Genomic DNA, 13,790 nt, shown 5'->3' on the forward strand with positions numbered 1-13,790 from the left:
TGCTTGTTTAAAAACCTTCAAAACTTCTTAGTTGTTAGAGATGCAATTCCTATGGTGTAATTTATTCTGTTTGTTGTATCAACGAACTATTTTCTTGAAAAAATACCTAGATATGATATTTAGTCATGTATCAATGCCTGTTGCGTATCTCATTTTTATGGACTTTCAGTATCATTGACGTAAGATGAAAAGCTACACAGCAGGAATGGAATTGTAAATATATAGCAAATGTTTTGTGACATTCATATAATCAAATTGAAGACATCAATTTACAGAGAATTACTCTAGCATTTTCAGTTGTTAGGACAGATAAATAGAAGGCCAAAATTCTGGTTTGCTGGGTTTTCAGAGACTGACCTGCTAGTGTTCTGCAAAAATGAGACACAAGAAAAGCTTCAGTTAGAGTCACAGACATGCTAAACTGAATATATTAAACACAAGAATTACAGACAAAAAGGAATAGAAATAGAGCAATGAAAATGAAAATGTGAATGACAAGTTGGCGTCATACAGTAGCCTACATGACTGCTTCTTGTTAGTTTATAACTATCACAGTAAATAATCATTTTTCTTAGTTTAAAAATTACTATGTGTGCAACAACTAATCAAGATAACAACCACTTAACCCCACATAGCCCTCTACTCCATACCTCTGGTTTTGGAGCAAGTAGCGGAACAGATAACCATCAGCTTGAACTTTATAATCATGAACCACATCCTCATGTTTTTCATCGTCATTACCCAACATTATAGAATCATTCAAGCTTTTTAGATCTACAGGAAGCTGGCCAGACTTCAATGACTATTATCATGTACGAATATTAGACGTACTACTTTGTAACAGTCCTTTTCATATACTTATTTAATGTACACATATTTCAAAATCATTCTTACAATATTAAATAACTAATTGTTTATAATTTAATCATAGAGCCTACTGTTCAATTGAGCATGTCTATCATATTGATCAAATCCATAAAATCTTACATTATTTTTAGGTCACTTATTTTTTAACTATAATGACTTTGGAAGCATCAACAAGGCTCAAATAGCCTAAATCTTTATAATTACAAGATTAAATTGAAATTATTATAAAGTAACAAATGAGAGCAACAGACAATCTTCATAAATAACAAATGCTGCATATTCAAAACAATTCAAATAAGTTGAGAATAAATTGCTTTATTCTTGTAACAGAACCCTTGATTAACCAATAACATCAACACTTGGAAAAGGATGAGAAAAAATAACCGCAAACAAGGAAAGACAATATTGGTATCTATAATAAGACTACAACTTCTAACGAAGAAAGATGTTCACACAAAAAACCCCTAACAAATTATATAATTATAAGAGAACAGACAGCATCCGGTGTATTCATTAATAAACCCCAAACAGATTGTTGGGTTAAACTAAAGATCAATACGATTATAGTGATCGCTTAGGGTAAACGTGCTAGTAAGTATATGATACAATATGATGCATACGATTCGATATGATTCCAGTCGTTCAACGAATCGTTTGGTACTTGAATCACACTAGGAATCGCATGAATCCGATCTGAATCGCAAGAATCACGACTTAGAGAAGAATCGTAGGATTCTTGCGCAAACAATTATGTGAAGACTTTTTGGTGCTTGAATCACACTGTGAATCGCACAGAAACAATCACAAAACGATCCGCAGAGTCCAAAACCCCTAATATGCGGAACCCTGGACCCTGGACCCTGGACCCTGGACCCTGGACCCTGGACCCTGGACCCTGGACCCTGGACCCTGAACCCTGAACCCTGAACCCTGAACCCTGAACCCTGAACCCTGAACCCCAAACCCCAAACCCCAAACCCCAAACCCCTAACCCCTAACCCCAAATCTGTATAATTATGGGATTAAATTGAAATTATTATAAAGTATTATGGACAACAATGAGAGAGCAACAGGCAATCTTTATAAATAACAAATGTTGAATGTTTGAAACAATTCAATTAAGTCGAGAATACAGAAATAAGTTCATTTCTTCTGTTATAAGTGGTACATATATAGAGAAAAAATTATGAGCAATAAATCCACAATATTACTCCGATAATTCTGGTCCCTCCACCTGAAAAGGAGTAGCAACACAACTTTCCAGCTAATTGAAAGTTAACAACACAAATAAATTAACTTATTCAATACATTGCTTTATTCTTGAAATAGAATCCTTGATTAACCAATAACATCAACAATTGGAAAAGGATGGGAAAAAATAACCGAAACAAGGAAAGACAATATTGGTATGCATAATAAAACTACAACTTCTAACGAAGAAAGATGTTCACACAAAAAACCCTCTAACAAATTATATAATGATAAGAGAACAGACAGCATGCGGGTGTATACAGTAATAAACCCCAAAGAGATTGTTGTGCTAAACCAAAAATCAATACGATAATAGTGATTGCTTAGGGTAAACGTGCTAGTAAATATCGATTCAAGAAATGATAAAATATGACACGATTCGATACGATTCCAGCCGCTGGCTATACGAATTGTTTTGGTGCTTGAATCACACTATGAATCGCATGCATCGGATCTGAATTGCAAGAATCACGACTTAGAGAAGAATCGAAGGATTCTAGTGCAAGCAATTATGTGAAGACGTTTTCGTTCTTCAATCACACTGCGAATCGCACAGAAACATTCACAAAACGATCCGCAGAGTCAAAAACCCTAATCTGCGGAACTAAAGCGAACACCAACGACTGGAACGGCACGCTTACCGACAGATTGAAACTATTCAACATACCGAGGAACTTAGGCATTTTCCTTAACGAACAACTGGCTAGGCTTGTTGCCCTGGTGAGGCTGCGCCGCCACGACAAAGAATGCTTTGCGGAGGTGGTCGGCATTGATTCGTCAGACATTCCACGCTGCCTCGTACTCGCAGCCACCGCAGGAGGGAGAAAGAGAGGAGGTTTAGTATGGTACTTTAGTCTTTGGTTTAATAGTATGAAAATTTCTGTGTAATGTTGCAAAGTAAATATTTTTGTAACAAATTACTTTTAGGTTTATTTAAAAACTTTAAAATAATAAATAAATCTCTTTAAAAATATATGAATAATTGGACAACTTTCATGATATATAAACATGAATATAAATTTTTAAAAATATAATACAGTTTTACTTATATTATTTATTAATAAGGACATAATTTTTCATTACTATTAATATAGAAAATATTACTTATATATGACTTTAACTACATTTTACTTGATCTTTATTATTTAATAAATTCTATATAATTTTTTTCTTTTTTAAAAAAATTTTGTGAAGATTTTTAATCTTTTATAGCAATTTTAAATATTTTAATAGACGTTTTATTTTAAAATAGTTTCTCATTTTTAAATTTAATTATATCTTTCTATTTTAAAATTAAATTTAGTTTTTTTATTTATCCATTTCCTTCTATATTTAAAATCTTTAACTTCATATTTATATATATATATATATAATATTTATAAAATTAAATATATTTATTTTTTTAAAATATTTTTTATTTTATAATTTCCTATTGAAACATCAAACTTCACTTAAATTACAAAAAAAAAAAAAAAAAAAACACTCAAAATTTTCATCATTATCCTAATTTTAATCACATTACAACAAAGCAAACCTTAAATGTTTTATTAATATTTTTTAAATATGTCCTATTGTAGGGTGTGTTTGATAAAGAAGAAAGAAATAGATGAAAAATAGAGAGACGAGAAAAATAGGAGAGTGAAAATAAATAAGGAATAAAATAAAAATTTAATTATTTGGTTGAAAAGAAATAGATGATAAATTATAGTATATAAATATTTAATATGTTAGAAAGAAATATGTGATAAATAATATATATATATATATAAGAAGGAATATATATATATATATATATAATAAAATAAAAAATCTTTTGAAATAAAATAAATAAGTAGTTAAAAAGAAAATAAATATTTTTAAAATATTACTCTTTTGGATGAAAATTAATTAAAATGATGTTTTTAAATTAAAAAAAAATAAAATAAACATATAGAATACAACTAAATAAATTAATTAAATTAAATTTTAAAGTGTCAATCGAATTAATAAAATTTTTACTCGAATGTAGATATTTATTTACTTAAATGAAAGTACACTTTTGAAAGAAACCTATTTTAATAAATAGTTTGTTTATTCAAATAAATATAAAAAATATGTTTTAAAATAAATTATTTTTTGAATCAAAGTTGTATTTATTCAAATAAATAAATTAAATCGAATGAACAATTAAAATGTTATTTGAATAAAAGTACCATTTATTCAAATTTGAGTGGGAATATCACATATATGATTTATATTAGAATATCTTCTTTTATTATTTTAATTATTTATTATAGATCTATTGTACATAACAATGAAAATAATATAATTATTGTTTTCTTCTTTAAAAGCATTAAAAAATTGTCTTAACCCATCCAATTAATTGTATATGTTCATCATATCTTAATCCTATAAAATACACAAAATTGATAAGATATAATTATCTTACAAATGTGTGTATATATATATGTGTGTGTGTGTTAAACATATGACAATCGTTAAATATTAATATGAATTAATTATTTTTTATCTAAATTTTAAAAGGTACAATACATACAACATAAGTATAACACTACAAGCAACTTCATAATATGTTTAGACTTGTACTTGCCAAAAAGTACACACAAGAATATGTTTAAATTGAAAGTCATTGGTTATGAACTTCTCATTCATCGGCCTTCAAGTATCTTCAGTCATTGATGTCAAAGTTAGTAGGTATTTGAAGTGTTGGATCTCTTATGTAAAATTGTGTACCTTATAAAGGTCTTATACATGCATATTTATAGATAGATGAATGTTATTGTTGGTGATCGAGTCATTAAAGGCATTCAATAACTTTTATTGTTATGTAACGGCTGGGAGTTACATTTTAGCATGATTACGATGTGGTGTTTGGCCAACTCAAATACTTCTAAGCCTTATAGATTGTCTTTCGGTAAATGGTAACATCTCAACTCATTCAAACATTATTGTATAAACAGGATTGAAAACATCTTGGCCTCAAGACCATTCCAATACACAAGTCCCCAAGTCTTCGACATCTTCAAAAAAAATTTAATGTATAAGCTTAGTAAAATTTTTATTTTTTGGCAAAAAAATTTAATGATTAACGTCTTTTGAGTATGTCGTCATTTTAATAGTAACATCAAATGCAATGATGACATGTTAAAAGACATAAGCGGATATGAAATGTCTCATGCATACAAAAAGTCGCACTCATCTCCACCATTCATATCAGGGGAATCTAATGGATTAGGGAGACCCATCACTTAGTATCCCAAAGCTATATTCTCCTATAAATAAGGAAGGTCTTTTAACCCTTAAAAGAATTTACTTGCTACCTATGACTTTCGAATACATCGAGCACTTGCTTTCCTCACCTTAGATATTTTAAAGTCTAGGTACACCTTCCTTCCTTCCTTCTTTTGAGTTCAAACAATAGTATAAAGTCTAAAATGTTTGGGGGAATGGAGGTTAATGTTATTTATAATTCTTCTCCATCTTCCCCATTTTCATCCTTTTTATCTGAGAACTCTCACTCTTTTTCTACTTCCTCTCACTCTTTTTGTAATTCTAAATTCTCAGTAGCTTTTATGAGGGTATTACCACGCTTAACTCACAACTCTGATCCAAGTTCATCTATGATGGGTGACATTTGTACATGATTCAAAATAATCAAATAGTCCTTTGTAATGGTAATAGACTTATTTTCTGCTATTATGAAATCTAAGCCTAAAATCATTTTTTCTCCAGCAGGAGGGTTTTTGTTGTTTTTTCACTACAAAACTGGTTTTGTTTGGGAACTATGCTTTCACATAGGCAAGTGAAAGTAGCTCCTGCATCAACAAGTGCTTAAATAATAAGCTCAGTTTTATCATTTTGGTTGATTTTGGGAAAAATGATTTTTACCAAAATATGTAACTTGGTGTTCTATTAAAGTTTTTAATTAAATGTTTTATTTTAATTAATCAACAAGGAAATGGTGCATTGTCATATGACAAGACACATAGTAGTTTCAATGTATTATCATGTTATCACAATACACATTCACAACTACACATTCATTCATCATCATCTCATGTTCACATCGCAACTAAGTCTTAGATTTCTTATCATATAACCCTCACGACTAAGATACCAATTTGCCAATACCAGCTCACATTGTTTACATTGTTCATATCTCATAATATCATAATTACATACTTAGCATATCATACTTAGTTATCAATATTAACTAGTAGAAGAATCACATGTTTGTAGCTCAAACATAACATCATTCGATACATCTCAAGATAAAATCACTAATTAATTATATGTTAAAACCTCAACCATAGCCATAAGGAAATCAACATCAAACTAAACATTTAAATTAATAACTTAAATAATTTAATCAAGGTCGGCCCAACATATTATTAAGGCAAATCTTAAAGTCAAACTTTTTCAAAATTAATCATAATATATTTTGATAAAAAAAAATATGGTACTTGAAAAAACAATTATATTTGTATATGTTTTAAAGCAAAATTATAAGAATGCAAAAAGTAACTTTTAAGTTATGGAACCTATAAAAAGTTATATAAATATTGAAATCAAATTTTTTTTTTTGGAAAAGGCCTAAAGTGAGGGCTTTGTTGGCCTTGTTTTTGGGTCAACCTTGAACGTTATTGACATCACACATTAATTCCTTAGATATTATTATCATTAAAATACTTAAAGTCGTTAACAATCAACTGACATCATAACTTATCCACAATTATTCTCTCTTTCTAGAATAATAATATAGGCATCTCAAACCATTCATAGGATCAAACACTTAAAAGGTAAAGCTTTTTACCATCATCATTCACAAACTACATTTTCATAACTAAATCTTCTATGATCTTGTGTGGTCTAAACACGGTATATAGAACTATACACATGTTATCAAGTTGATATTGTTTTATAAAGATAAGATAACTATCTAAAACTTCTATGTTGATTTCAATAGTTAATTCAACCATTTATTATTTTTAAAAATTACAAAACCACAATATTTCAAAACAATCAAACAGTCTGACATCTGCTCACTAATTTTATCATAACTAGAATTATAGACATTTTTTTAACAATTTTCATGGCATTTGAGATCTAACATTTAAGGCTACAACTCTTATGAAGATCACAAAAGCAAACTCAACCATTTTTTGGCTCAAGTGAACTAACCATTCGCTTAACCGAGGTCAACTCGCTTGGAGTGAGCTAAAATTAGCTTGAGTGAGCTAAATTTCCTTAGAGCAAGTCTAAGGTCGCTTAAAGCGAGCTACAACAAGTATTCATAAGTTTCAAACCCTTCCCACACACAGATTTTAATTTTAACTTGTTTCAAAGCATAAAAACAACATCACTTCTCTCTTACGACTTTGGGAAAGGAAGGAGTTAATCCACGTCGGAAATAACTTGAATAATCACAATTTGAATTTTTCCCCACATGGACACTCCTAAATGGTGTGTGGAAATTTAGATGGAAGGCAAACATTATAAGCATTTTTGACAGGTGGGATTAAATTGAACCCAAAATTTAAAGTGAGACTAAATTGAAACTTTAAAATATTACAAAGGACCAAATTAGGGTTTTAGCCTAAAATATACTATTTATCACGATAAACATTAAGTATTTAACTGTCTTTTGTGTTTTATGTTATAAGAAAATTTTTAAAATCAATATATCATTTTTGAAGTATATTTTTTTTAAAAAAAATGTATTTGAGTGTAGCTTGTTAACTTAATTTTCTTTAAAAATAAATGGATGTAAGTTATCAAATTTATGTGGAATTTGTTAATATGCATTCTCTTATTTTTTAAAGAGTATTGTCGTAACCGGGATCACGACGGGATGACGCTACATTTTATTTTTTAATGGAGTCGCCACCAATATTTTAATTTAAGGGAAAAACATTGGAAAACCCTTTAAAGGATAATCTTTAAAATTAAAGTTGGGTTCGGGAGTCGATTACATGTAAGGAAGGTATTAGCACTCTACAATGCTTGTAAAACAGTACCTTTAATTAATTGCGCAACATTATATAAATTTATAAATATTTAATTTATTCCTCAAAAAAAACGTATGTGAGATATATTTTCTTTAATCTGAGATGCCTCTTTTTTATTTTTATTAGAAAATTATAGGGATTTGGGTTAGCAAATGGCTAATTAATAAACCCTTCCAATAACATGAAAGATAGAATTGCTATTCAATCCATGTTATTGACTTTTATTTGTTGATACTAAATTATGCTTAAAGTGTAGGACAATGAATAAGTATTATATTAACTTTTATGGTTTACATGATATTAAAGGGTAGAAGTGTTACTCAATTAATATCATTAACCATAAAAATAAGTGTACATAAGAAAATTTATGTTTATATTTTTATTGAAAGAAATAGATTTTGCACAAGGATCCAAGTTAGCAAATGGCTAATCAATAAATCCCTCCAATAACGTTAAAAATAGAAATGCTATTTAATTAACGTTATTGGTTGCAACAGATCTTTACCTTTTAGAAAGAAATTTCATATAAGAGAGTTTAAGCTAGCAAATGACTAGTCATTAAACCCCAGGACCTAATAATGTTAAAGATAAAAATGTTATTCAATTAACATAATTATTGGTCGTATATTAAATATATATTTTTTTAAATAATAATCTTAAAGGGAACAAATCGTATTCACTATGTAAAACCATAAACAAAAATAAATAAACAAACAAAAAAAATAATAATAATAATAATAAATAAATAATTAAATAAATATAAGAAAAATTAAGAGAAGAAACGATACCAAATGAGTTGAATCTTTGAATATGATGATCAAGAAGGTGCTTTTTGGCTACCTTTCACACTACAGAGGTGTCTCACAGATCTTAAGAAATACAAAAGAGAGGGGGAAGAGAGAGAGAAAAAAATTTCGAGCTCTGAAGAGTACTGGACGAAATTTTTCGGGCCTCGAGAAATGAGCCTCAACTGTCTATTTATAGACTTCGAGAAGGGGTCCAGAACGGCCCGTTCCAAAATCGGAACGGCCGTTCTGGACATGGCCGTTGTGTGAAAAATTCGTATACTGGAACAGCCCGTTCTGAAATCATAACGGCCCGTTCCAGTATTGAGAATAACACCCAATTTTTTAGACCGGAACAGCCTTGGAACGTCCCGTTCTAGATGTAGGAACGGCCCGTTCCGTTTTAGGAACGGCCGTTCCAATATTGGAACGACCCGTTCCAATTTCGGAACAGCCCGTTCCAAATTAGGGTTTTTGGCCTTTTTGGAGCCTTGGAACGGCCCGTTCTGGACCTTGGAACGGCCCGTTCCGATTCTGGAACGGCCCGTTCCGATTCTGGAACGGCCCGTTCCGGGCCCAAAAAAAAAATACTTAATTTGTGCTTTTGGGCCCTCTAAAGTCCTGTCTTCTTGTCGGCATGTTTCGGGAGCTCTTTCCCTTCATAGTAGATGTCTATTTCATCACTTTTGTGAGTCCGGATAAAATTGATTATTCACAAGTATATTAGAAAGTTATAATTGAAATATTTTTAAAATGCATCTAGATATAACTTGCTAACTTACTTTTTTTTAAAATAAATAGTTATAAATTAACTTACTTTTTTTAAAATATAACTTGCTAACTTACTTTTTTCAAAACATATATCCTTTCTGGGCTCCTTTCTCGGAATGCCCCCCAATCCTATATCTAGGAGATATATGATCGCTTATTCTTCCTATGAAGGTTATATCTAGGTGGAGATTATTTCCTTCAAAATTTTCTCCAAAACCCCTTGTTTGTACTTCCAGATTTATGTTTTGAATAAAATCTGCAAGATTCATTGTAAAGTTAGGAGCTATGTATATGAGGGAAACAGGTTGGTTGAGGTCAACTTCAACTATCCCTATTATAGCCTGGGAATTATTATCCCTAAACCTTCGGTCAAAAAGGACAAGGAAGGCTTTGGCCCCTACAAAAGATCTGGTTAAGGTTCTAATCCCTATAGTGATAAGTCCTAAGTGAACATATCTCCTTTGGGTACTTAGAAGCTGCCTACCAACTGGTTCAGAGATTAATCTAATAATCTCATGTTGGTCGTCAGGTAGATGAAAATAATCTAAACGGTGGTATCTATAAAGACTAGTTCTATCTGAACTGAGCCAATTTAGATTGTATAATTGTCTAGGATTCAGAAAATCTATCCTAGAATTTGTTCCAATATCTATGTTGGATTGTATGTCAACTATCTCTTCTAGTTGTCGTGTGATAGAGTTTGTTCTCCTCAGAAATCTATCTAAAATTCCAGGTTGTCTATTTATTGACTCACTTATGGGAGTATGTCCTGTGAGAGTTTGTGAGGTTCCTGTAAAAGGAAGGGTTTGTATTTGAGTTCTGTTTGTCATTCTCTAGGCTTGGCTAGAATATATTTGTTAGAACTGGTGATGGTAGAAGTACTAGTTCCGAGACTGAGCTTAGAAAGTTGTCTAGAGATCTTTTCTAAATCTCCGTTTATAGGTTGGGTTTTTGTTTTCAGGATTTCAAGAACCTGATCTATCTTATCCTCCAAAAGTCTTATCTTAGAAAGCATAATGTTTTGGGTTTTATTGACACTATCTAGATTCTCTATAAGAGTCTCTAGATCTCTCTTAGTGGCCAGAACGTTACCGCTTTGATACCTGCAAAAACTGGTACCAGTAAAATTATTGTTAGAAAGGAGCCCAAAAAGAAGCCCAAGGGCCTTTTTTTTTTTTAAAGGGTAAAAACTAGAAATAACTGGTACAGAATATGAAACTGAATGTATATAAAATTTTATATGAATATGAGGAAAGGGATGTTCACAAAGATAAATCAAAACATGCCCGTTCCTATAGAATAATATCATAAAAAAAAACCACAGCACCCCAGTAAAGGTGGCAGAGCCTCCTAGTTAGGGATTTCAAAATCAATATAATAGTCGGAGCGGATAAAGCTTAAAGCGGAAGACAGAGAGATAAGTATGATAGTTTTTTAGAAATACACAATGAGTTATAACCTTTAACACGGTATAAAATATAATGAAAAACCTGAACCTCTTATTTGAAAAGATAATGGGGATTTTATGATAAAGAAAAATAGTTTACTTGCATCTTCTGGTAACTTAGAGGTCTTACTTCAGCCCACACCTCTAGGTCTTACAACTGCCTCAGTTCTACCTGCAACCTAACTATCTTTTCCCAAAACAATTATCAAGGGCACACCTGAAGAATCAGGCTTACAAATCCCAGGTTTTCGTGAACCAAATTTTCTTTTCAGTAGAGTTCCAGTATTCTAAATTATATTCGCATGTGTTTAAAGAAATAACTACGACATTCTAAAAACTACCAAAAGAGGATTTAGCCAGCCATTATACAAGAAATACTTACAAATTTTATTAGTAAAGGGAGAAGAAGTACAAACAGCACAAACACAGAGATCACGCTTGGAGAACACTCTTAGTACACTCTAGATATCTCTAAACTATTTTCTTCGTGTCTTCCAAGTGAACCAAGAGTGTTCTTTTATAGAAAACCTAGATACTAAAAGACAAAACAAAAAACAAAGACACTTATGCCCCTTCAGTCAAATGAGGTAATTGCTACCACACATTTACTCTTTCGCAGGGCGATAGACTCTGACAGAAATTAAAAGAAATTCAACACGCCTTATCTTTTGAGAACTAAAGTAGGTTCTTTTTAGATAAGGGTTTTGTAGAGACAGCTGTCTTTACTGTTGATGTTGTCCTTTTGTCGAGGTCTTAGTCTTCTATTTTGAGACTAATATTTCTTCATCTTCTCCAGCGTCTTGCATTTCTGATGATCCGGCCATGGACTGTGTATCAGTGGGTGTTTGTTGTCCAAAACATCCACCTTCTTCATAGATTTCTTTGTGCCTTTTTTCTCTTTGGAAAAATTGCACGAGTTTGTTGTTGTTTTCTGTTGGAAAGGGGATAAAGGACTTTCCATTTTCAGTTGGGAGAAACAACTTTGTGTTATGCGACTCTTTAATTAGGTTGAATTCTTCCTCATCAGTAGTTAAGAAGAACCAATTATAACCCATTACTTGAGCCCTGTATAAGCAATACTGGTAGTGAGAATTGCCTTGAACATCCCATGATTCATTACATGAGTTGGATATTGGTTTGTTGAAAAATTACTTGGACAAGTAACAATCTTCACGGTAAGGTGGCACATGAAAAAGCCCAATACCAGTCTTCATATTCTGATAAAAGTCAATTTTCCAAAAATTGATAAAAATGATAAAATTGAACTTGTAATTCAAGCCCTTGTTGATACAGGAGCTTCCTTTACATGTCTATGTGAAAAGCATTGTTCCTAAACAAAATATTTTCCTAAGCGAAAAAACTACTAAAACAAGGACAATGTCTGGAGATGTTATCATCAATAATAAAGAAACCAAAAATTTTTCAATACAACTTTCTACCAATTGTGATATTTTTGGAACAAAAATTTCTATGACACGAGCAGATGTTATCAACTTAAAACCTGCTGGTGAAAAAATGATTTTAGGCCTCGATTTTATTATTGCCGAAAACAGGTCTACAACCATAACAAAAGATTACTTGATTATTTCTAATCAAGCTCAAATGTCACCTATTTTAGACAAAATCTCATCAGAGTTACGAGCTAAGCGTGGTGATACCCCCTCAATAAAAGAAAAAACTACTGAGTGTCCGTGCGAGATAACTGGTAGTTGTAAAATAAAAAGAAGCCGAAATTCGAGTAGAAAATTACAAAAACTCATAAATATTCGACACTATTGAGGATGTTGAGAATTTCTACGAATTGGCTCTAACACAAACCAATATTGACTGTTATAACTGCATTAAGATTAATAAGGTTATAACTTTTGACAATATCCAACAAATTATTGACAGATTAAACAAATCCAGTGTAATAGGAGAAGATCCTACTAGATATTGGGAAAAAGATCCTGTCATTTGCAAATTAGATATTATAAATCATGATTTTATAATAAAAACAAAAGATATTCCTTATGGGAACTTCGAACAAGAAGAATGTAGAATTCATATAAAAGCACTGCTTGATCTTAAGGTTATTGAACCAAGTACAAGCCCACATAGAAGCCCAACTTTTATTGTGAACAAACACTCCGAACAAAAAAGGGGTAAAACAAGGATGGTTTATAATTATAAACATCTTAATGATAATACTCATATAGACGGTTATACTATACCATCAAAAGATGTTTTAATAAATAGAATCCAGAAAGCAAAATGGTTTTCAAAATTCGATATAAAATCAGGATTTCATCAAGTAAAGATGCACCCTGATTCAATAAAATGGACTGCTTTTTCCTGCTCTGAAGGACTTTTCGAATGGAAAGTAATGCCCTTTGGTTTGAAAAACGCCCCACAAATATTCCAAAGAAAAATGGATAACATTTTTGGAGATTATAAAGAATTCACTTGTACATATATTGATGATGTGCTGGTTTTTTCAAAAACAAAAGAAGAACACTTTCTTCACTTGAAACAAGTTTTACACCTATTTGAAAAATATGGTCTAATTGTTTCAAAATCTAAAATGGAAATATGCAAAACTCATATATCCTTTTTAGGAACTGAAATTGGGAATGGAAAAATAAAACTCCAACCTCATGTTTCACAAAAAATTCTTGCTTT

The 13,790-nt window shown here is 30.9% G+C and overlaps 1 protein-coding gene across 35 annotated transcripts in view; it reads right to left on the reverse strand.

Moving 5' to 3' along the window:
• The window catches only part of LOC114915926 (protein EXPORTIN 1A), a 33,424-nt gene extending 30,090 nt beyond the window's left edge, over positions 1-3,334 (reverse strand). For 5 of the 35 annotated variants that reach the window (XM_083062129.1, XM_083062133.1, XM_083062126.1 and 2 more), the window contains exons 1-2: positions 2,786-3,244; positions 284-368 (exon numbers count right to left, since the gene is read on the reverse strand). The gene's annotated coding sequence lies outside the window, so the exon portion shown is untranslated. Of the gene's footprint in view, positions 1-283; positions 369-650; positions 1,821-2,785 lie in introns of those variants that run through there. The other 30 variants (XR_014428479.1, XR_014428476.1, XR_014428480.1 and 27 more) reach the window with 19 other exon arrangements.
• Between the last annotated feature and the right edge of the window lie 10,456 nt (positions 3,335-13,790).

Source organism: Cajanus cajan, chromosome 8 (assembly GCF_000230855.2).
Source record: "Cajanus cajan strain Asha chromosome 8, NIPB_CcT2T_4, whole genome shotgun sequence".
Classification (NCBI taxonomy): domain Eukaryota; kingdom Viridiplantae; phylum Streptophyta; class Magnoliopsida; order Fabales; family Fabaceae; genus Cajanus; species Cajanus cajan.